General features: G+C 40.3%; 1 protein-coding gene and 1 long non-coding RNA gene across 5 annotated transcripts in view; one reads left to right on the top strand and one right to left on the bottom strand.

The window, feature by feature from the left end:
- Nucleotides 1–23,790, top strand: part of LOC103481444 (uncharacterized) — a 120,582-nt gene that overhangs the window by 4,303 nt on the left and 92,489 nt on the right. For all 4 annotated transcript variants that reach the window (XR_014084963.1, XR_014084964.1, XR_536295.2 and 1 more), the window contains exons 2-3: nt 12,879–12,952; nt 13,028–13,151. This is a non-coding gene — a long non-coding RNA (uncharacterized LOC103481444). The remainder of the gene's footprint in view (nt 1–12,878; nt 12,953–13,027; nt 13,152–23,790) is intronic.
- The window catches only part of pax2b (paired box 2b), a 112,664-nt gene that overhangs the window by 64,877 nt on the left and 23,997 nt on the right, over nt 1–23,790 (bottom strand). The window lies entirely within an intron of this gene.

The following is a 23,790-nucleotide window of genomic DNA, read 5'->3' as shown; positions in this document are numbered from 1 at the left end:
TTATCGCCTTTGGATCGTGTATAATCTGTGCAGATTGTGGTTCTGACAGCGTGGTAATTAACCAGTTTAATCTCAGCAAATTGCGGCCCAGAAAGAAACATAATGCTGAAAGAGACAGTTGATTCAACTTTGGCTCAGACCTTGAGTAGAAAGGCAGATTATAAAATAGGATTTATTTCTTTATTGCTTTGCAAGCATTAATTTTTTTAGCTTGGAACATTTTAAATCTACTGTTTTTCTCATTATTTTTTAATTGCCTAAAATTAATATATTTTTCTTATCACTCCTTCAAACAGTTAGCATATTTTTTTTAGAAAGCTTTTTACATGAAAAGTAAGTACACAGCTCGCATTTTGAAACCAAAATGGACACATAACTAGTTGTTAACATCTGTCTTCATAATAGAGTGCAACAATATAACACAGTGTTTCAGTCCCCCTTTCATTTGAGCACAAATGGCAATCCCCTATTTTAAATGACAGCGCCATTAGTAGGATAAATTTTCCACGTGAAAGCTGTTAAAATCTCCGATATTCACGTGGTAAGACTACACAGTCCTGCTTCTTTCACAGTCACAAGTCCTGCAATACAAAACCCTGATCAACATCCAAGGCTGCCTCTTGTCAGCCGAGGAATATATAAAGATAAATGATATTATGTTAAATTCCACTTAATGACAAATTTTTAATTTTCTGAACATGGTCATTTTCTGGCTAGTGAGTCAAGTGTAAGGAGCTAATTACGTGAGGATCTGAGCAAAAATAACTCCTCATTTTCAGGGATAATGGAAGAGAAATGTTGTAGATTAATGGCACTATTTATCTTTTTTAAATTTCGATCTTTCTCTGGTGATGGCTGTGCTCCCCTAGGAAAATATTCATAAAATGAAATTGAAGTCGTAACTTAATAGGTTATTAAAATTTTTGAGTGCATATCACTTCTCTTTGCGTAGCGGTGTAAATTTAAATTGAAGTTATGTGGCATTCAGAGTCACTACTTGATATTTTTTTTCCCTCCTTCTTTAATGGTTTCACAAAGAAGAGGGAACATGCGTCTTTGTCAGGAGGTATTTGCTATTCTAATTTCATGGCAGGCCAGATTATCAAGAAAGGAACGGCACATTGTTGGCTGCTGACAGCTCCTCAGCCTTCAGCCATGTGTTTCCATTAGGAGCCCCGGGCTATCCAGGGGTTTGTTCCTCCTATTATTTTTCATTTCAGTCTTTTATCTTGATTTAAAGTGAGGCTTGCTGAATATTCTCCCCTGCCATTTCATTCCCCTTTTAGGAAGTAAGAAATGCTGTACCGTATGAGGTTTCACAGGAGGGACCTGTGTTCTCAGGGGAGGCGATACAGATCGGTTCAAGGTGGAATAACTATCTTTAGCCAAGCAGTGTGTTTGGGAATGCGGAGAGGAGGAGGGGCGGCAGAGTACCTGGAAGGAACAGGGACACCTGCAGCAGAGGGTTTCTTTCAAGGTCATAGGGCAAACCCTCCCTGAGCTTCTCAGCCAAGTTTACAATGCGTTTTTACTGACGGGGCTGTTTTTGCAACAGGGCTGTACACGCTACTATAAAATTTGTCTCACTTACTGGCCAACAACAATGGAACATTCAGAAATGTTTATTGCAACATCTTTCTTTATGTGGTAAAAAAAATAAATAAGTAATATGGTGGTATGCTATGTTTCTTGTAACTTTATCAAACAAGCATCTATAGATAAACTGAAGTATTAAGACTTTCTCAGTTACCAGATTTGAGTAAAATAAGCAAGGGACCAGACATTAATATCCATTTAATATGATGGAGTTTTACTCAACAGATAAAGCTCATTACAGAAACACAAAACAAACAATAAAATCTGTTTTAATTAGGCCCGAGCAGCTAAGCGCTGCGAAGGCCTATTGTAATCGTGCTGTAAAATTCTTCCGTAAAATAAATTGGCTTTTTGGGGGCTTTATCATATTCAAAAACTCACCAAACTTGGCGGCCGCATAGAGCCCGGTGAAAATTTACGTATTTTAAAGTCATCGCAAAAATCGCACAAGAAACTGCTCAAGGGCGCCCCCTAGAAACTTTCAAAAGACCCTTTTCTATTCACTTACTTTATCGTAGAGACTTGAAATTTGGTACAGTTGTAGAGCTCCCCAAGACGCTCAGAATTTACAATTAATGTCATAGTGCAAGTATCCTAGGAAGTCGGCCATTTTGGATTGAAGTTCCGATTTTGAGCCCATTTTGGCCGTTTACAGACGTCGCATTTGATCGAACTCCTCCTAGGGATTTCGATCGATCGGCTTCAAACTCGGTCAGATTGTTCATAAGGCATGGCCGATTCAAAGTTATCAAATTCGTGAGTTTTCGAGCATGTTGAAGGGGTCGTTCCAGGGGTCAAAGTTCACCGACGTACCACAAAGTCATAAACTGTTATATCTCCTACAAAGAAAGTCACAGAGCCACCAAACTTTCTGTGTGTAATCACCTTTGGATGACCTACAACACCCAGTTGTTAAATTTTGAAAACACCTAAGCCACACCCCCTTAGAACAGGAAGTGTCATGTTTTACTGCGAACGTTCACTATCTGACCCCTTTGACCTAATCAACATGAAACTGTGTCCACAGACAGAAGACATGTTGGTGTGTTAGGGTGTCCAACCCCGTTTGGTTTGGATGCAGCAGCTGGGCGTGGCGGCGTGGCGAAGTGACCTTTAACGCCGTCTCCTTACGTTTGGCCTTGATTTCCACAGTTTAAAGCCCAGCTGCACCAAACTCACTAGGTTTGATCCTTGTGGGCCCCTCGACAGGAATCCAGTGTAATTTTTTGTGGGCGTGGCCTAATGTCTCAACAGCGCCCCCTTGAAGATTTTCAATAATCAGCCCCAAACCATTCTTTAACCTAGAATTATGAAACTTGGTACACTTGTTTGTCTTGTAAAGACCTACAAAAAAGTCTCTTGGAGCCATGGTCCAAACCCAACATGAAGTCGGCCATTTTGGATTAAATTCGCCATTTGCTGTTTTTCAGAGACGTCGTATTTGATCGATCTCCTCCTACAGCGTTTGACATACAGACTTCAAACTCAGTCAGCAGAGAGCTCAGAGATTAAAGGTCTAAAGTTATCACAGGAATTTTTGTATGTCAAAGCATGTGGGCGTGGCTAAGTGCCAAACTTTGACTATTCGCCATAAAACATCAAAGTGACATAACTTCCACATACAAGGTCACAGCTGCTTCAGACTTCCTATGTCTCACTACTGACCAACCCTCATTACATTCTCATGGTAAGATGATGACGTAACCTTAGCTCCGCCCACTTTTGACAGGAAATCAGCTGTTTTTTCTACTGTATGTCTTATTTTTACTGAGTAATACATATGGAATTAATCTTCTACCACCTGACATAATATGAGCTGATGATGAACTGTGAGGATGAACTCTGACTCATGGGGGCATGGCCAACTGTCTGTCCTTTGCCATATGCATATAATTGTCTCTGAATCACAGATGCATCTTCCGATTGGCACCAAACTGTATACGTTTCACCTGTGTTCAATGTTAAAGAACCCATCAGGTTTGAATTGTGATTTTGCTCTACAGCGCCCCCTAGGTTATCCCATCACCAATATCTTCTCTCTACATCGACCGATCTGCACCAAATTTGTTGTGTGTCACCAGGGAACCATGCCGAACTCAACGCTGCGAACTACCTGGCAGACGCGCGCCTCAACTCTGCGACAGCTTACGCGGTGGCAGGCGGGCGGCGGTGCTGGGTCCCCCGCGGTGGCTATAGGCCGGAGCGGCGCTTGGCTGCTCGGGCCGCTTGAGGCTCCGCGGAGCTTTAATTTTTTTTGTTTTTTTATTTTATCTTTTTATCTATTTTGTTTTACTTTTCATGTTTTTGTGTGTCTGTTTTTGTATGTCTGTGTAACAGAAAATTCTAATAAAAATATCTTGGGGAAAAAAAAATTGTTTGAGTCATGCAGAACTGATTTGACCGTTTCCATAGCAACCATCAGAAGCAAGACATTCCCCCATAGCTCATTGTAGCTATGACATCATCATCTATGACATAGATCAAAGAACATCTGAGGTTATGAATGCTTGAATCTCAAAACAGGAGTTCATATCCAATCATCTCTTCGACTCTTCGACTCTGCGTGTTTTGCCAATTTTAGTATGGAACAGGTTTTAACAACCGTCTTTTTCCATTAACTTTTGGTGCTGGATATGTCATCACCACCGGAGTAAGGAAGATTTTTAACAAAATACTTCCTGGGATAAAATTTGAAACCTGGAGTTACCAGGATGAGACCTCTGACTATGATGAGTTTGATGCCTTTCTGTTCAACCCTTCGCCGATTGCAGAACAAACTTCCCCGGCTGGGGAAGTTTGCAGAGCAGAGGTTGTTGAGTCCTCAACCTCTGCTCTGACAGAAGTGGCTTTCATAGACCGGTCCCAAGAGAGGGCTGTCGCAGGGGAAACGTCCTCGGCTGAGGACGTTTGCTCTGGAAAAAGGAGACCGGACCATGAAACGCTGACTTCTGTGCTGCAAAAAAGGGCAAGGGAAGAAGACATCTACGGCGTTCGAGCTCCTCATAAGTCAAAATACGCTGCCTGCCCAACATGCGAGGATAGGGCAAAGTACAACCCTCACCTGCTAGATAAGGATAATTGCTGTTCGTTATCTTGATAACTTCAGACCCACAGTCCAAAAAATGACTGTCCAGTTAATTGGCCTCTCCAAATTGTCCCTAGGTTTGTGTGTGTAGGCTGCACAGTGGCACAGTTGGTAGAACTGTTGCCCTGCAGCAAGAAGGTTGTGGGTTCGATTCACGGCTCCGGTCTTTTTGCATGTTCTCCCTGTGCATGCGTGGGTTTTCTCCGGGTACTCCGGTTTCCTCCCAGTCCAAAAACATGACTATCCAGTTAATTGGCCTCTCCAAATTGTCCCTAGGTGTGTGTGTGTGTGTGTGTAGGCTGCACAGTGGCACAGTTGGTAGAACTGTTGCCCTGCAGCAAGAAGGTTCTGGGTTCGATTCATGGCTCCGGTGTTTCTACATGTTCTCCTTGTGCATGGTGGGTTTTCTCCGGGTACTCCGGTTTCTCCTAGTCCAAAAAAATGACTATCCGGTTAATTGGCCTCTCCAAATTGTCCCTCGGTGTGTGTGTGTGTGTGTGTGTGTGTAGGCTGCACAGTGGCACAGTTGGTAGAACTGTTGCCCTGCAGCAAGAAGGTTCTGGGTTCGATTCACGGCTCCAGTGTTTCTACATGTTCTCCCTGTGCATGCGTGGGTTTTCTCCGGGTACTCTGGTTTCCTCTCAGTCCAAAAACATGACTATCCAGTTAATTGGCCTCTCCAAATTGTCCCTAAGTGTGTGTGTGTGTGTGTGTGTGTAGGCTGCACAGTGGCACAGTTGGTAGAACTGTTGCCCTGCAGCAAGAAGGTTCTGGGTTCGATTCATGGCTCCGGTGTTTCTACATGTTCTCCTTGTGCATGGTGGGTTTTCTCCGGGTACTCCGGTTTCTCCTAGTCCAAAAAAATGACTATCCGGTTAATTGGCCTCTCCAAATTGTCCCTCGGTGTGTGTGTGTGTGTGTGTGTGTGTAGGCTGCACAGTGGCACAGTTGGTAGAACTGTTGCCCTGCAGCAAGAAGGTTCTGGGTTCGATTCATGGCTCCGGTGTTTCTACATGTTCTCCTTGTGCATGGTGGGTTTTCTCCGGGTACTCCGGTTTCTCCCAGTCCAAAAAAATGACTATCCGGTTAATTGGCCTCTCCAAATTGTCCCTCGGTGTGTGTGTGTGTGTGTGTGTGTGTAGGCTGCACAGTGGCACAGTTGGTAGAACTGTTGCCCTGCAGCAAGAAGGTTCTGGGTTCGATTCACGGCTCCGGTGTTTCTACATGTTCTCCCTGTGCATGCGTGAGTTTTCTCCGGGTACTCTGGTTTCCTCCCAGTCCAAAAGCATGACTGTCAGGTTAATTGGCCTCTCCAAATTGCCCCTAGCTGTGAGTGTGTGTGCTTGGTTGTTTGTCTCTGTGGACAGGTCACCCTGGACTGGCGACCTGTCCAGGGTTACCCGCCTCTCGCCCCGAACGTTTGCTGGTGACGGGCACCAGCAAGCATCCATTTTCTTAACTTCTTGTCCTAACGGACAAGGGTGTTAAAAAAAATTTTAAATTAAAAAAAAATAATTTTTAGGACAAGGGTGTTAAGAAAATGGATGGATGGATGGATGGATGGATGGATGGATGGATGGATGGATGGATGGATGGATGGATGGATGGATGGATGGATGGATGGATGGATGGATGGATGGATGGATGGATGGATGGACAAAATTCATTGATGGTTTTAAGTAGTTGAGGGATTGAGCACTTCAGATTAGACAACATTAAAATAATGTCATCTGCAAATAGTCCAATTTTAGATTCAATACTTTTTATTCTGACTTTTTCTTCTGTATGTTTTGATTGTTCCTTATGGCAAAAGCCAATGGTTCAATTGCCAGAATAAAGAGGAGGGGTGAGAGGGGACACCCTTGACGTGTTCCCCTAGCTAGATTAAATGAATCAGATATAATATTATTCGTTATAACTGAGGCTGTGGGTTTATTATAAATTATTTTAATCCAGGTTATGAAATAACTACCCCAAGCCAAATTGAGATAAAACATTGTATAGATAATTATGGTCCACTCTGTCGAATGCTTTTTCTGCATCAAGTGAAAGTAAAGCTGTATCGGGATGTTCATATTTAGCTTGCCGCCCCTTTATGAATCTGTTCTGATCAGGTTCAGAAAGAAATGGTAAACATTTCTCAAGCCCAAGTCGCTTAGATATTATGTTGGCGTTTATAAGAGAGATTGGTTGAAAAGATTCGCATCTGGTGGGAGGTTTTCCAGGTTTAGGTAGTACTGTTATGATTGCATTTTGTAGAGAAGGAGGTAATTCTTTAAGGGTTTAACTTTCTGCAAGCATATTATAGAGGGGCTGTAGTAGTCTGTTTTTAAATCGATTTACAAGTAAAACTGTGAATGAAGATGTGTGTGAGTTGGTGTCAGGGCAGCAGGTCGCGCTAGACTTTTTTTGTTATCCGTTATCTTGAGCGACAACATAAAAAAAATCGGTCATGCACTATTTTTATCCGTGAAATTACAATCATATTAACATCGGCTATTTAGTCGCAATTTATGCGGTTTAGTTAATATTCACCGTGAATCCAGATCCCATCACAAATTAAGCAGATTCTTACCTTTTAACACTGATTTAAATATTGTAATTTTTAAAACTGAGCAGTAATTTTACATCTATGCAAACTCAAATGCGATATTTAAAACTTCAGTACATAAAATCAGTTATTTAACAATATGAGGTGTTGTTTAATTTATTTTTATCATTATATTTTCATACATTTATGCTAGGGCTGCTGTAGTCTAGTTTTCCAGAACTACCATCTGCAACACACCTGGATTATTGACTCATTATAAGCCTCTACAGAACTGAATGAGGGAGTCAACCTTTGGTCTGGGATGTGTTTTAGCAGGGATGCATCTAAAAGTTGCAGTCTGCAGTACTGCACCTGGGAACTCCTGATTTGTACCGTCAATGTGGCCCATTAAGGGAGGCCAATATGCTGAAGTGGCCCTCGGTAAAATTGAGTTTGACACCCCTGGCTTAGAAGTACAATGTAAAATCAACAAAATCTTGACATTTTTTCTTGATATCATCAAGACGCAAAATTCTAGATTTACTTTTTGAATTTAGTAGTTTACTTCTCTGAGCAAACAAATGCCACTAAAATTGTTTATTATGTATGAATTTGATGAACTGTTCCTTTAAGAGCTTTGCTCTTAATAAGTAGGTCCACCGGTTTCTAACGCAGCATGCTACCCGGTGCGTTAAAGTCTTTACGATCGTTGAGCCAAATTGCCACTAGAGGGTAAAGTTGGGTTCTTAATTTAAGGGAAAGATTAAAGGTTGGACAGTGAACGGAGGTGGTCCATTTGCTTTAATGTGGATGGAGAAGTTTCGTCTTCGTCTTTTCGGTCAGAGTAGAGCCGTTTTATTGAGCCACACTGATTATTCGTGGCTCTGAGTTTTGCTTTGAGGTACGAATCTGGAACCTCCCCAGTGATTATTCTGGATACAACTTGTAATATATCAAACCGTTATTTAGATCAGAATTAAAAAGCCTGCAAGAAACAGAAGTCCAGATATCTTTGATTTAACCCTACTGTTATGTTGCGGGCCAAATTGACTTGTTTTAAAGTTTAATTTAAAAAAAAAATAGTTGGAAGTATTTTTTTTTGCATAAAACTTTTTCTATTTGTCTTATTAGGTGCACTCGACATATAAATTTAATTAGGCCCGAGCAGCTAAGCGCTGCGAAGACCTATTGTAATCGTACTGTAAATTATTATTATTCTTCCGTAAAGTAAATTGGCTTTTTGGGGGCTTTATCATATTCAAAAACTCACCAAACTTGGCGACCGCATAGAGCCCAGTGAAAATGTATGTATTTTAATGTCTGGCTGTAAGAAACAGCCCAAGGGCGCCACCTAGCAACTTTCAAAAGACCGTTTCCTGTTCACTTACTTTATCGTAGGGACTTGAAATTCGGTACAGTTGTAGAGCTCCCCAAAACACTCAGAATTTGCAATTAACATCATAGTGCAAGTATCCTAGGAAGTCGGCCATTTTGGATTGAAGTTCCAATTTTGACCCCATTTTGGCCGTTTACAGACGTCGCATTTGATCAAACTCCTCCTACGTATTTTGATCAATCGGCTTCAAACTCAGGCAGATGGTTCATAAGAAATGCCTGATTCAAAGTTATCAAATTGATGAGTTTTCATGCATGCTGAAGGGGTCATACCAGGGGTCAAAGTTCACCGACTCGCCGTGTAACACAAAACTGTTATAACTATTACATAAAAGCAGACAGAGGCACCAAACTTTCAATAATTGATCATCATCGGGTCCCATAGAATAATCAATGGTCAAATGATTACATCACTTAGGCCACGCCCCCTGAGAACAGGAAGTGTAATGTTTTACATTGAACGATCCCTATCTGACCCATGTTGGTGTGTTGTGGATTCCAACCCCGTTTGTTTTCGATGGAGTAGATGGGCGTGGCGGCGTGGCGAAGTGACCTGTAACGCCGTGTCCATATGTTTGGCTCTAGATTCCACAATTTTGAGCCCAGCTGCACCAAACGTGACATGAGTGATCCTGGTTGGATCGATCCCCTACGATTATATGTCGTCATAGTCTGACGTCATCAAAGCCCCGCCCCCTTAGAACAGGAAGTGCCTTTTTTTCATTGGAATGCTCCATCTCTGGCTTTTTTGACTTAATCAAGATAATTCTGTGTTGGATGACAGATAACAAGTTGGTCTCACTTGCTTTAAAGCGCCAAGAGTTTCCAGTAGAGGGTGTGGCCGCGGCAGCGCGGCGAATCAGAGGTCACGCCACCGCCATACGTTTGGCTCCAGATTCCACATGTTTCATTCCAGTTGCACCAAACTCACTAGGATGCACCCTTATCAATCCCCGAACAGGAAACCATAACAACCATTGATGGGCGTGGCCAAATTTCTATATAACGCCCCCTAGAATGTTTTTAAATGATCAGCCCCAAGCCATGCTTTTACCTAGAATTATGAAACTTGGTACACATGTGTAACTTGTCAGGACCTACAAAAAGTCTCTTGGAGCCATGATCAAAACCCAAAAGGAAGTCAGCCATTTTGGATAAAATTCCGCCATTTCCTGTTTTTCATAGATGTCATATTTGATCAAACTCCTCCTACAGCGTTTGACATACAGACTTCAAATTCAGTCAGCACAGAGTTCAGACATTAAAGGTCTAGGAATTTTTGTATGTCAAAGCATATGGGCGTGGCTAAGTTCCAAACTTTGACTATTCGCCATAAAACATCAAAGTAACATAACTTCCACACACAAGGTCACAGCTGCTTCAGACTTCCTATGTCTCACTACTGACCAACCCTCATTACATTCTCATGGTCAGATGATGACGTCAACTTAGCCCCGCCTACTTCCGACAGGAAGTCACATGTTTTTTTCTACTGTATGTCTTACTTTTACTGAGAAATACATATGGAATTAATCTTCTACCACCTGACATAATATGACCTGATGATGAACTCTGACCCGTGGGGGCGTGGCCAACTAGCTGTCCTTCGCCATTTGCATACAATTGTCTCTGAATCACACACGCATCTTCCAATTGGCACCAAACTGGATACGTATGCTAAAGAGCCCAACAGGATTGAATTGTAATTTGACTCCACTGCGCCCCCTAGGTCATTCCATCAGCTATAACTCCTCTCTACATTGACCGATCTGCACCAAATTTGTGTGTGTCGCCAGGGAACCATGCTGAACTTATCGGTGCGTATTGCCTGGCGGACGCGCACCTAAACTGTGTGACAGCGTACGCGGTGGCAGGCGGGTGGCGGTGCTGGATCCCCCGCAGTGGCTATAGGCCGGAGCGGCGCTTGGCTGCGAGGGCCGCTTGAGGCTCCGCGGAGCTTTAATTTTTGATTCTTTTTGGAAGAAATGAGAGGATCTGTTTTCTGGTATTTGGAACTTTTAAAAAATGACATCCACCTTGACAAGACCACAACTCCATCTGAACAAAGTGACTCCAAAGCATGATGGCCCCTCCACCATGTTTGTGGGCCTGGTGTTCTTTTGGTGAGGCAAAACTTTTTGAGTTTAGTTTCGTCAGACCATAGCACAGTCCCTTACAAGGCTATGGGAGGTTTTAGCTCTGTTTCTGATATGAAGGACACAAAAGATTCTTGTTTCATACAAAACACAACCAATCCTTGTTAGAAATCCCTTCAGCTCCTTTTGTGTTACCGTCAGCCTCTTTGCATCCCCACTGACCACCAAATCTTTTGGAAACCCATTTGCTATATACTATGTCTTCACTGTGACATAGTGTACATGTGGCATTGCAGAACTTTGTAACTGTTCTCTGAACTGGTACCTTTATACAATGAGATTCTTTTCAATTTCTCTTCAGAGACAGAGTTTAGATCTCTGAGGAGCCAACCTGCTCAACAAACACCAATGAGATTAGAAGCAGATATCGAACTCTTTCAAGAAACAGAAATGAACACCATATCCAAAATTCCCACAGTAATGTAGTTGGGTACGCCGACTTCGTCCCACAGTGCAAAAACATGACTGTAAGGTTATCCGTCTTTCTAAATGTCTTTAGGTCTTAATGTGTGCATGGTTGCTTGTCCTCTGTGTCTCTGTGTTGCCATGGGATGAACTGGCAACCTGTCTAGGTTGTACACCCTCCACTGGTGGGAATAAGCACCAGTGGAGGGTCCCCACTGGGCTAGTAGGTAGACAATGAATTCATGGATATTTGAATCATTCTAGCAAATGGTGTTTGGTTAAAACCATTAAACTTCAAATCTGAATCTTATATTATAGAAATAATGTAGAAGTTTCTTTCCGTGGAGAGAAACTGGTCCATTTTAATACATTGTTTTGATTATCCTTTCAACCATTTTGATATCAATTGAATTTGATGTAATGCATGAACATGTAATTCCTAATCTTAAAGGTTTTTTTAATATTAATGTATTTAGGATATGTTGTGTGTAGAATTGCAAAATAGACTTTATATTTTAGTGCTTCCAGACAAAATGGAGCACTGGACACTTCAAAAACTTTAGCTAGACCCCAGCCTCTGCCTCCTAGCCACCTTCTCAAGAAGAGTTCATTTATTTACGTTCTGAGAAATTTAGAAAAGTTTCCACTTAAATTAAAATGAATACGATTCTGTTCCTCCAATTCAAAAATGGACACCGTGCAAATTTATCATTTTGCCAGTGAGATAGCTCCGTAGCGTCCTATAAAAAAATGCTTCCCGTTTTTTCCCCTTCTTTTGCCTTCTCTCTTTTTGTGGTTTCTATTTAGAAATTCTGCAAGCTCAAAACCTCTCACATAGGAATGCTCATGCAATCCTGACCTGTTTAAGCTGTATAACGTTGATAGGTTGTCAGGCCCCCAGCGAAAAGGCCCAGAATAAAGCGAGCTATCTTTTAAATTGCCAGGGTGATATTTGCAGATAATAAAAGAGATAAATCAGACAATGTGGCTGAATATTTCATTTGTTATCCATATTCCTTATGGGCAAAAAATGCTACAGAAATGTAAAAACAGCAATTACACTTTACCCCCTCTGGAATTGTAACACTTGAGATGCTGTTTTCATGTCTGAAGACAAAGTGCGTGCTCTCCTTCAGCCTGCAACAGATAAATCTAATAGGCAGCCAGAATTACTGGTTGTAATGTTGTGTAGTCTTAACCCAGTCTGCTCTCTCACTGGTTTTATTTCTGTCAATCTCTCAAACTAATGGATACTCGGCAGAAATAGCTGGAGAATGCTTTCTATTTATAGATTTATAGAATGCAGCGCAAGGGCAAAAAGAAGGTATAGTAATAGTACTGTTTTCTAAAGTGCACATGATGACGATATGTGTACATTTTCATTATTAGTGTGTATTTTTTTTCTCTTTAAATTGTAAGCAGCAATAACACTCCAGCAAACTGTATTCAGCTCCCCTTTACATTCACATTCCAGAATAAAACCTAGTGGAAGCAGTTGCATTCATAAATCACTTTGTTAGCAATTAGTCAGCCTGTATGTGATTTGGTTAACGAAGACCAAGGAAAACATCAGATGGGGACAAAGAAATGGAGAGGCTTAAAGCAGGGCTAGGTTTTGAACAATATTCTAAGTTTTGATCATTTTATGAGTGCTGTCCAATTCATCGTCTGGGAATGGACAGAGTATAACCTTGGTTGTGTTCAAATTCAGGGGCTGCATCCTTTGAAGGACCTGGTCTACCCTGTTGATGTGGCCTGGGACCTTCGTTGACTGTGAAGACCAGAGTAAGTTCTGAACTTGTGTTATTAATGAATATCTTTTTGTGACTGCTCTGCCTCACTTCTTTTGTATCTTGCAAGAAATCAAGACAGACAACAGAAAGCTTGCCAAAACCTGACCATGCACCTAAAAGGGCAAAGAAACAGAGCAGCAGCCAGAAAGGCTGTGGTAACTCTGGGGGACCAGCAGAGATCTCCAGCTCAGGTGGGACAATCTGTTTGTGACAAACTTAATTGAAGTGTAGCTAAAAGAAAATCAAGATTGAAAACAAGCTTTAAGAAGCTAAGTTTTGTGTGAAACAAGGTGGTGACTGCATCATGCTGTGGGGATGCTTTTCTAAGCAAGGAAAAGGAAGCTGATCAGAGTCGATGTGAGGATGGAAAGGGCTAAATACGGAGATCAGAGATGGAGGCAGAAGTGCACCATTTAGAAAAACATTTTTATGTTGTAATGGCCCAGTCAATGTCCAGACCTGAACCAAACTTAGATTCTGTCGCCTTGAATTCTATTTTTCTGTGTGTGAAAAAATCTGCAGAATCTGCAGCTGTAGTTGCAGCAAACGGTGGTTCTAGAGAATCAACTCTGGGATTTCAGAACTGATGCGTCTGCTATTCTTTCTTGAATAATTCTTTGCTAAAACAAAGACCTAAGCATTTATCATTTTCCTTTCAGTTCACAATTATGCTTCGCTTCATCTTGATACACATTAAATTATTTTTGCAAGACATTGTACATTAATGCATTTCTACTTAAACTGAACTTAATTGAATTGCGTTTGGTACCTAAACTCATCCAGCCCATGCATCATCATCATCATCACATCAATCAGGTGTTTTTCACCCACTATGCCCCCTGTGACGTCCTGCTGTTTCCGTGATGGGCCTTTTGCAACACTCTGCCCAGAACATATCCCTCGTCATGCAAACCATGCAGATGTACATGATGCTTCAGAAATGACACCTAAGACCTCCCACAACCCTTGGGTGAGATTTTCCTCCTCTCTGCAAGTGGCGCCGCTTTAATCTTTATTTCTTCGCGTCTGTCCTCCCAGGACCTATAATATACTGTCTCATTTCTTCTTTTTTGCCCATTTTCTGCTAATTCACCACCATCTGCCTTGGCATCTGTTTGTGAGGAGAAACCGGGAGAGAGAAAAAAAAATCTGGAGGTCTGTTCTTTCTCTTCTTGCTCTTCTTTCTTCAACTTTTTTGTTTCTGCTGAACCAAAAACTTCCACCCTAACTTGTTTTTCTTGTCTGCATAAGCCTCATCAAATCCCTTTTAAGAATAAAGCTACATGTAAACCTCAAAACATGCTTCCTCTGTTGTTGTCAGCCCCCCAGCGAAAAGGCCTCAGCCCTCAATGACAAAAAAGAAGAAGGGAGGGTAAGGGGTCATATCCTTTCCATGTCCAACCGCTTAGTCAATAACCACTGTCAACAGGACACGACAAAAGATCAGAAAAGAGCAATTGTAATTTTTGGACAAAGGCGGGGAGCTTTCATAAGACCGGGCTGAGAAAGGACACCACCTCCCCCGTGCCTCGCCACCTCTCCTCCCTTCCCTTCTTTGAGCGTTGCTGACAATGGGGAAGCCTGCTGCAGCGCCGGGGAGAGCCGCGGGATCACCTCAGTCAGTCTGCGGATTACAGACATTCTTTGGCAGGACCAGCGTTGCTGTGGAGAGCCTGCCGGTGTCCTCGTGGGCCCTCTGAGGCCGCGGTGCTGCCTCGGGGGCCCCCGCCGTCCCCACCTCCCCTTCCCTTTTTTGTATTGTGTTTGGATGTTTGACAGACACAGAGCCCATAATAATCTCTTTCCCGCAGGGACCTGCACCATTTGTTTGGCAGACCCTACAAACAGTTTCAATCCCCTCTCTCCCTGCCTTGTCTTCGCTGCTGCAGCCCATCGCCGTCATCTAATTAATGCAGGCTCCCTTTTCATCTCCACTTCCTGTTCATTATTTGATCCTTCCCTCCTCCTCTCTTAAGTCCCGGATTTAAAAGTCACTGCCTCCGCTGGTTATCGTACCACATTTGAGTGGCTGGGGATTAAAATGGTGTCCTTTCCTGCAGATTAAGACTTTCTTACATATTCATTGTTTTACCATTATTCCTGCTAATATCCTCAAAACTACAGCTAAACAGGCCATTTTCACTGAGGGAAAGGATTAACTTCTTCATGCTTGTCTGTTATTTGAAGCAGCTTCATGTGATTTAATTTGCAGCAAACTGTGTACTTTTGCATTGGTAGTAAAATTTGCATTTTAATCAACATATCCCAAGGGACGTAGTTATGTTCTGAGACTGTATGCCTGAAATGGAGCACATTGCTTTGACATAATGAATATTCAGAGTGATTACTTAGATAACAAGCTGCTACAACTGTCATATTAACAGAGAACTGTTAAGATAAGTGATTTCAAAGTTTTTAAAATGCCCAATGTTTTAAATGCATTTTATTAAAAGCTTCCCTGCATGTAATATTTCACTTACATGTAATATTTCACCATGTTTATGATATTTATCACACACCAGTGCGCAAATTTGTCTGAAGACTAGAATACACGCAGTATGACGTTCCAAAATTTGATCAAATAAAAACAAGACCCCAGTCGTACAGACTGGGGTTGTCCTACAGCTGTACTGGAATTGTTGATGCCAAACAATGTGGATTTATTAGAATGGCCTAGTCAAAGTTTAAAACTCAGTCCAACTGATAACTTGTGCAAATTTTATAAATCCCGCATTGCAAATGCTGTCAATTATGGTCAGTAAGATACTTAATTCAGTAGTAAAATTTGGAGTTAGGTTCTGGTAATTTGTGTACTTCAATCATACTAAAATTGGCTCTGGTGATTAGTCCAATAGAGTACACAACATTCTGGCTTTCTTGCCCAGTAGATATATATTTATTTCATATTCTAAATTCATTAAACACCTGGACAACTGGGAAGTTGTAGTGTACTTATTAGTCTAATTCTAATTGTCCAGTTTGACACATGGATCAACTTAATTGTTGCCTCTAATTGTGAGAAATATAATTTTGCAAAACATAAACAGTAGGCCTACTTCTGACTATCAAATAGTTATTTCCCCGCCTTATAAAGAGTAATGTTAACGTTTGGATGTTTATGTCCAGTGAGAGATTGCGTTTCTACAATAAAATATGAATTCATTTAAAGCTTATTTTTTACATTTAAAAGGAGATGCTCCTAAAAAGAATACAAAGTTTCCATTACAACAAAACCCTTCAAATCTTTTCAACTTTATTTTAACGCTTTAGGCACTTTTTTTGTACTCTGTAAACCTATAGGATGTGTGCTCTGTTTAAGGATGGTTGGTACCTTTAATGATGCACACAGAGAAGAGCCGCCATATGGAGAGATATACAGTGAGGGTACACAACTGTAGCGATCTATTTATGACCTCTCCCTCTGAGAAAGAGAGATTTGAGGAGCTATAATTGGTTCTCCTCACATGTACTCTCCCCAGTGTGCGCCCCGCGCTCTCCACGGGGAGCGCTTTGATGATAACTTGCTGCATTACACGCTAACTTTTCGACAATGGCTACATGCTCTGTCTTTATTGCCCTGACTCCTAATGGCTATCTTGAAGTGCCGCCTCTGGCAATCCGGTCGCAAATAAATAGAAGCTGACACAGTAATTTACTCAAATCTTCTCTACAGTTTTGCCCCATTCACCCTCCAGAGATTACCCCTGTAACAACAATTATTTCAAATGTCATTGATTCTTGCCTGCTGGGCACAAAAAAACAACAAAAAAAAGAACGACAACCTATCTTTTTTTTACGTGGAAAAAATGAAACATGTTTGGGGTGAGCTAGAATATTTAGGGGTCTTGTAAAACACACGACAAATGTAGGTTTGCTTGGTGGAGTTTCTCTTCTCTACCCAATTGAAAATCAGCTGTGTTTCTCACCAAATGACTATTAACCTTCATCTAATAGGGGCAATAGTTCTCATTTAGAGAGAAGACCCAGTGGAGGACGTATAATTTCCTTTCAGTGGAGTCTTGTCAGCTCTCTACACTAAACAAGATGAACACTCGGCTAAGGAAATGCTTATTTCAGTCCAGCCATTCCCCCAAAAACATGTAAAATCATATTTCCAGCTATTCTGTCAAAATCTCTTTTAATAAAAAGCTGAAGGAACAGTTGTATTACAAATAAAAATTATTGATCTGTATATTTTTCTGTGTTGAGCATGTGTGGGAAGATGTTTGAGTGGCTGCGGGGTCAGAAAAAGGTTTGTGGCTCATTTTCTTGTTTCATGTTGTCGTGCACGGCACAGCTCACTGGAGGGAATCTGAACATGTCACAGTGTCACGCCGGTGTCTCTGTCTGGTTCTACATGACCCCGTTCACCCGCTGCTCTCCTCTCTGAGGACTCTGCCTGGCCAGAGACACACGGGATACCATAATAAAGATATTTTCTGCACCAACAGGAAATAAAGAAGATGTTGTTGTGTGACCAACTGGCATTGAACTGTGCCCTTCTTGGGCTCTGAACTGACCTGCTGAACGTAAAGTCTGCAAGGTTGGCGATCAAGCAAAACAACAAAATTGTAAATTAATGTAAACTAAGAACTTCTTCTATTATGTTAAACATGAAAACACTGCTTTGGTGATCATGAAGATTAGGTTTTTGCAGCAAATCATCACGCAAAAGTTACATTTTAATCCATGAAAAGCGTGAAAAAATAAAACCCCTTAAAGATCCTTAATGAAAACATGTTCGTTAACTCTTAACTCTGCACAGTAAACAGCCCCTTATTAACCATTCAGACCAACCGACACAACTAACACTAAAAAATAACTCAAAAATAGTCCAAATAATTTTAATGCACTTTCTTCTTTCTTTTCTTCTGACATGTTTGTGTTTGAGAATTGGCAATGGGTAGCCCATGTTTGACCTGTTTTGCTCAGAAGTTTGTCTCAGTATTTAAGATGCTACATAAACTGACTTATTGTGAGGGAACGCAAAACGTATGGTATTGGAATTCAAAAGCTTTGTGAGGTAACCCAAAAAGTAAATAAATGAATAACTAAATCCCCTGAAAGCTCTGTTCTAGTAAACTTTACTTACTCAAAAAGAATAGCAATTTATTTATTAATATTTTTTTTTTCAAAAAAATCTTAAGACTGCTTGTGCAAAGAAACCCCCAAAAATATAAATAGAAATTCAGTATTTTACAGATAAGCTGACAGAGAAATAATTCTCTGTATTTGTTGAAAAAACACAATTGTAATGTTCAGTGTAGTTTTTGGTTAAAATATTAAATCTATCTCCTACCATTAAATATAACTTTACCAACAGCTGCATTAGTGCCAAAAAGAAATATGGGTCAAAAGTTGTTTTAGTTGAGTAAAAAACAAAAAAAGAAACAAAAACAAAATTCCACACACACATATATATATATTCATTTGAATTGTCCTTTTTTAAAATGTGTGCTTTTTGAGTGCATGTGTTAAAAAAAATATTGATAACTAACTAGGTTCTTGTGGGAGAGCAAACTACTTTATATAATCAGCTGAATGTAGTCATGTAACAATCTCTAAATTGCCATTCTGCTTTATGGTCTTCTTCTATAAAATGCTATCCTCTAATTTGGCTGTGATGAGCTACAAAGCTTGTCCACAAATGCGCCAGATTACCCAATATTCAGTTTTTGGCCCACTTTGCTGATTAGTTAGCCTCTTTCACATAAATACTTACTCACACAGACAGACTCCCAAATGAGAATTGCACCCATGGGACACAATGACTCCATCATACTTTAGCTAGACATAGACTGGGAATTAGTTGACTGGATAATCAATTTGACAGAGTGCCTCAGCAATAAGTGACTGACTTGCACAGAACAGCATGTTGGGTAACCCATATAAGTCTTAACATTTGTCAAACACATCACATGTAATCTGTAAGGAAAGAGAAGTGAACACTCAGCCCAGCCCCCGTAGCAACCCCATTAAAAGAAGAAATTGATCATAATTTATTTTATGTCTTGCATGGCTACTTTTCTAACCATATAATGTTCAATAGTGAAAGTGTTTTTTGGGTTTAAAAAATGTTAACCCTTTCAGTGGCTGTGTAGTGGTGTCTCATATTGCCAAATACTTTGTAAAAAGAAAATATAAAGGGCATTCTGTCAGCATTTTAACTGCAGTGCAGATAAGCACTAAACACCTCTAAAACCAAATGACTTCTGAATAATTATCATCTATAACCTTTTCTCTCAAGGGGGCGATCTAGTGAGCCCAGATGGTCACCAAAATAGGATATAAGTGCCAAATTGACAACATCACTCACACAGGGATTATATATCACCTAAACATCAACTGTAGTGTAATCTTGCTGAATAGGAAGAAGGTGTCTTAGATGACATGCCACAAAGGAAAAGCAAGACACTAATTGCTGTAATGAGTATTTCTCTAGAGCTATCTGACTTATTTCTTTGTAACTTTGTCTCATAACACTGAAAATGCAGGTTCTTGCTGCCAAAAATGTTAGCTTGGCTATTGCCATATAATTATTTATTGCATCCAAATTAGGACAAGGCAGAATGAAGCCACAAACATAGGAACAACATCTGGGATATGAGAATAAAAATGATCACAGGGAAGTTATAAGAAATTAGACATTTTTACCTCATGATGCTCATATGAATATGCTGTAGCAAAAAGTAACGTTCTGATTTGTATTTTTAGTTTTCAGCCCCTCTGCAGGGCATGGAACAGCTTCTAAGTATTTAATTATTTATTCAGTCATTGAGCTTATACGGTTAAAACTGCTTAACATGTCTTATAAATCATGTCTTAGGTTGCTAACAAGCGTATTGTTTAGATCCCCTCCTGACTTCAACATCTTGATTCTTTTTACTTGGCAGATTTTCCGTGAAACCTCTCACCCTTCACGTTATTCATTTTCCATTAAATCTGCAAAGTTTGGGCGCATGTAATTAAGAAGTCAGGCAATGCAAATGAAACGTTTCAGTAAGTTCTTTATGACAGTGATTTATACAGCATACATCATCTTCACTTCTTCTGACTCGCTAATTAATCAACTTTATTTATTCAGGAAAAAGCTAACTTTGTAATTAGCAGTGGGCTTGATGTGGTGGAGCAAACTCAGCAAGAATTAAGAACTTTGAATTTGATCTGGAAGTCTAAATAAGTCATTAGCATTATGAGTTTGCAAATGTTACATGAAATCAAGGCTGCTAATGCCTTACATGTGCATGATTATGTTAGTCAGTAAATTAGTGCACATAGAAATAAAATCTCTGGGAATGCATAATGTGGTGTTTCAGCAAGATCACATTCCATCTAAAAGTTAGCTTGTGTTGACAGTCATTTACTGTGTTAGGAGTGCATAAAGCTAACAGTAAAATACACTAATTTAAACCCCGTTCCCACCAAACAAAAATGTCTTTTGATGAGGCTCAAAACACAGACTGAGTCTTGTTTTTCATGCCAGAATTGAGCTCTGCAGCAGGCAGTGAGTGAGCACATTAATCTAATGCATCAGCAGGCCCACATTTGTTTTAATGCAAAATGAAGAAAAAGAAACGCACTGCATCTCAAGGGAGAAGAAGCTTAAAATTTCAATTTAATGATAATAAATGATAATGTTAATGAGTTGTCCAAACATAACAAATGGAATGAATTACCACCTTAGAACGAGTTTGGTTTCATTAAAATACAATAAAAGGGAAAGATTAGTTTTATGTGGGAAATAACGCTTCCCCTCTGCGTTATTGATGAAAGTAAGGAGGAAACATACAGGTTGGCTTGTGTCTGTGGTCAGTATTGATAAAATATTCCTGCTGGATATTGTAGCCATTATTCTTGTTTGTTCATTTTATGCCAAAGTAGATAATGACTGCTTGTGTACACAAGTTAAGTATTTGTGTTCCACACAGAATCATCAAAACTGTAAATTAGTCTCTGCTTAAGCTTAAAAAGAGAAAAATGTTGGCCTTTCTATCACATTCTTCTGTTGTTCCTGATGATGTTGTTCCCTCAAGAATCTTCTTTCATTTTTAAAAGTACGCTATGGCATTGCCTGTGTTCAGAGTTGTCAGGAACTGTGGGATTATCTGCTGAGGCTACTCCCTCTCTGAGACGACCTTGTCTTTGTATCAGTAGTGTTAGCCCTCGGCCTCGGGCAGTCAAACACATACTCAATCACCCCTGTAACCCTCACAGTCAACGGCAAACTGCCGTGGCCCGTTACTGCTATCTCAATTTGTATTTCGTCTCGGCCTGTGATGACTTGACAGAGAAAAATAAGAGGATTTGTCTTTATCTTCAACTCTCCCTTAGGAAATAAGTCTTCTTTTCGAAAATCAGAGACATCAAACACCTAAAAATGATATTTTATACTGCAAAAGTTACAATACCCTTCAAAATTATTGGTAAGCATAGTAGAGATGTTTTCCTCTTGTGTTTTTTTTTGTTTCCTAGCATAGTATTATCCACTCAATTAATCATAAGCTGCAGATTAGACATCATTTTCAGTTTGATTACCAAACTTATTTACCCTGCGTACAGTTCAGGGAACATTCTCTCAAAGCTGACTAAAAGAAGCAAAGAAAATGGTTAAACAAAGTTGTTTGGGCATATCTGGCAATTTATGTTTTTCACCTCAGTGCTGCCCTCGACACAAGGGCGCCCTGGGCAAAAAGCCCCACTTTTCATATCAGAAGCCTCTGAGTACATACATTCAGATGGGACAAACACTCCTGTTAAGAAATAATTGCATTTAATAAAATCGCTCATATCACTCTTATTGGCACCACTGACAATGCCCAGAAGATAGAGGCCCACTCCAGTTGAGAAATACCAAAAAACACTTTTATACAGTTTGCTGATCATCGTGACTCAAGGAAGTCTTACCAATAAACCCACCTACGCATGCTAATACCTACATTTAAAACAACAAATAGAAATTTTAAATAACTGGAACTGTGATAAATAAAGCCTGCAAGTGCTGAGGATTATATAACCACTAAGCAAAAGGGTCAGCAAATTTACAAAACTTCACAACCACAGGCAGTGATTGGAGTCAAGAGGACCCAATCCATAAAATTAGTATGTTTTAAAGCTTTTATATACATAATAGATAAAGGGTGGATTCTCAGAAATTTGTTGTGTTCATCTGCATTCAATTTCCAAAAGTCTTGTTTAACCTTAGTCAATTTGATGCATTACTGGATATAAAATTTTGCTTTTATGTGGTGTTCTTTTAAGGGTAGCCTTTTAGGACAAAATAATCTTAAAAGAAACAAGGGACATATTCACTCCTCCTCAGTTTATTATTTTTTTTACTAATTTAGTTGTTCAATATAATTGTCCTTGAATAATTTTACAAATGTAAAGTTTTCAGGTTGGTTCAAGCAGTGTTTATTAGTTAAATGTCTACTTTTAATGCATTGATTGTAACACTCCTATAGAGAGGGAAACCTGTGCCAGCCAGCCTCAGTAGAAACTACAAGCCTCCAACAGTGATGCACATTAATAGCCGGGACGTGAGCCTGGCCAGAACGTCACACAAGGTGGTAAACACCAAATGGCTATAAATATAAGTGGAGAGCGCTGCCAGTTTTACTCTTGTGGCTGAAATGAGCTCACTGATCGGGGGCTTGAAAAAGAAAGGGGATATCGGTGGCCACTAAATCATTCTGTAATCAGCCCCTCTATGGAGGATCGTCCATGCATGTTCAACGCCCCATTCTGGAAGGCTTTCGGCAGCAGGACACTCCAGCTGACCCCATCTGTACGCCATCTCGTACTGCATTATCCCCAACCCATAAGAGTTCCATGTGGCACAAAAGAGTTAATGATTCTCTTTGTTTTGTTACGGGGAACACAACCAAAGCAAATGACAACAACAAATCCATCAAACTTAGCAGCACTGAGCACATCAGCAGTTTTCGCCAGCCCACCCGAGGCCTGAAATGCACATATTGCGCACCGGCCCCCCAAGCAGCAGGCGGCCCTGGGAGTCGCCAGCCCCTCGGTGGCCAGAGAGGACTTGATAAATGAGTGGAGCTAACTTCTCTGTCACCAGTGAGGGAGGAGTACCCACCCCCACCCACCAGCGCTACCGCCACAGTAAGCTACATCCTGCTTTCAGCATTATTCTTTTTATGCTGGCTGTCGATACGGCGTCCTGTGATTGGCGTCACGCTTTGCACAGGTTAATTGGAATCCTGAACTGGAAAACAGCAGGGGAAAAGTGCAAATACTCTCACCTAGAGATTCCCCTAACGAAGAGAATGAATATGTGTCAAATCCAATTTGTAGAAAAAAAAAGAATAATATGTTATGGAACAGTTTTTGAAAATTATTTATAGGGGATGAAGAGCAAGTTACTTTATTTTAAAATTTGTCTTCAAAAGACCACTGTATGCAAAAGATTCTGCACATTTTTGAAACGAGTGTTCGTTTGCATGTGTGTCTGTGTATCTTCAGTGACCTATTGCATAAACACGATAGGAGCAGGATCTTTATTAGGCATCCCAACAGTGACAGAAACCTCCAAAAGATTTAGATCATGGCAGATCAAAGGTGATTTATAGTGTCTCGTAAAAGTATTGATACTAATTATTTTTTTACAGACAAACTTGAATGTGTTTATTGAGATGTGTGAACAGCCGACAAAAAGTAGCGTTTACTTGTGAAATGGAAGGAAAATGATAAATGGTTTAACATATCATCTTTACAAAGGATGTCCACTCGAAATTGTTTCCCTTCTGCCTCACAAATATGCTCTTTGTTATCTTGGTCTATCACATTCAGTTTCAATCCATTGAAGTCTGT

This window comes from Poecilia reticulata, chromosome 19 (assembly GCF_904066995.2).
Source record: "Poecilia reticulata chromosome 19, P_reticulata-male-v2, whole genome shotgun sequence".
In the NCBI taxonomy this organism is placed as follows: Eukaryota; Metazoa; Chordata; class Actinopteri; order Cyprinodontiformes; family Poeciliidae; genus Poecilia; species Poecilia reticulata.
Note: the sequence above shows the minus strand (reverse complement) of the source record. Positions and strands in the feature narration are given on the sequence as shown.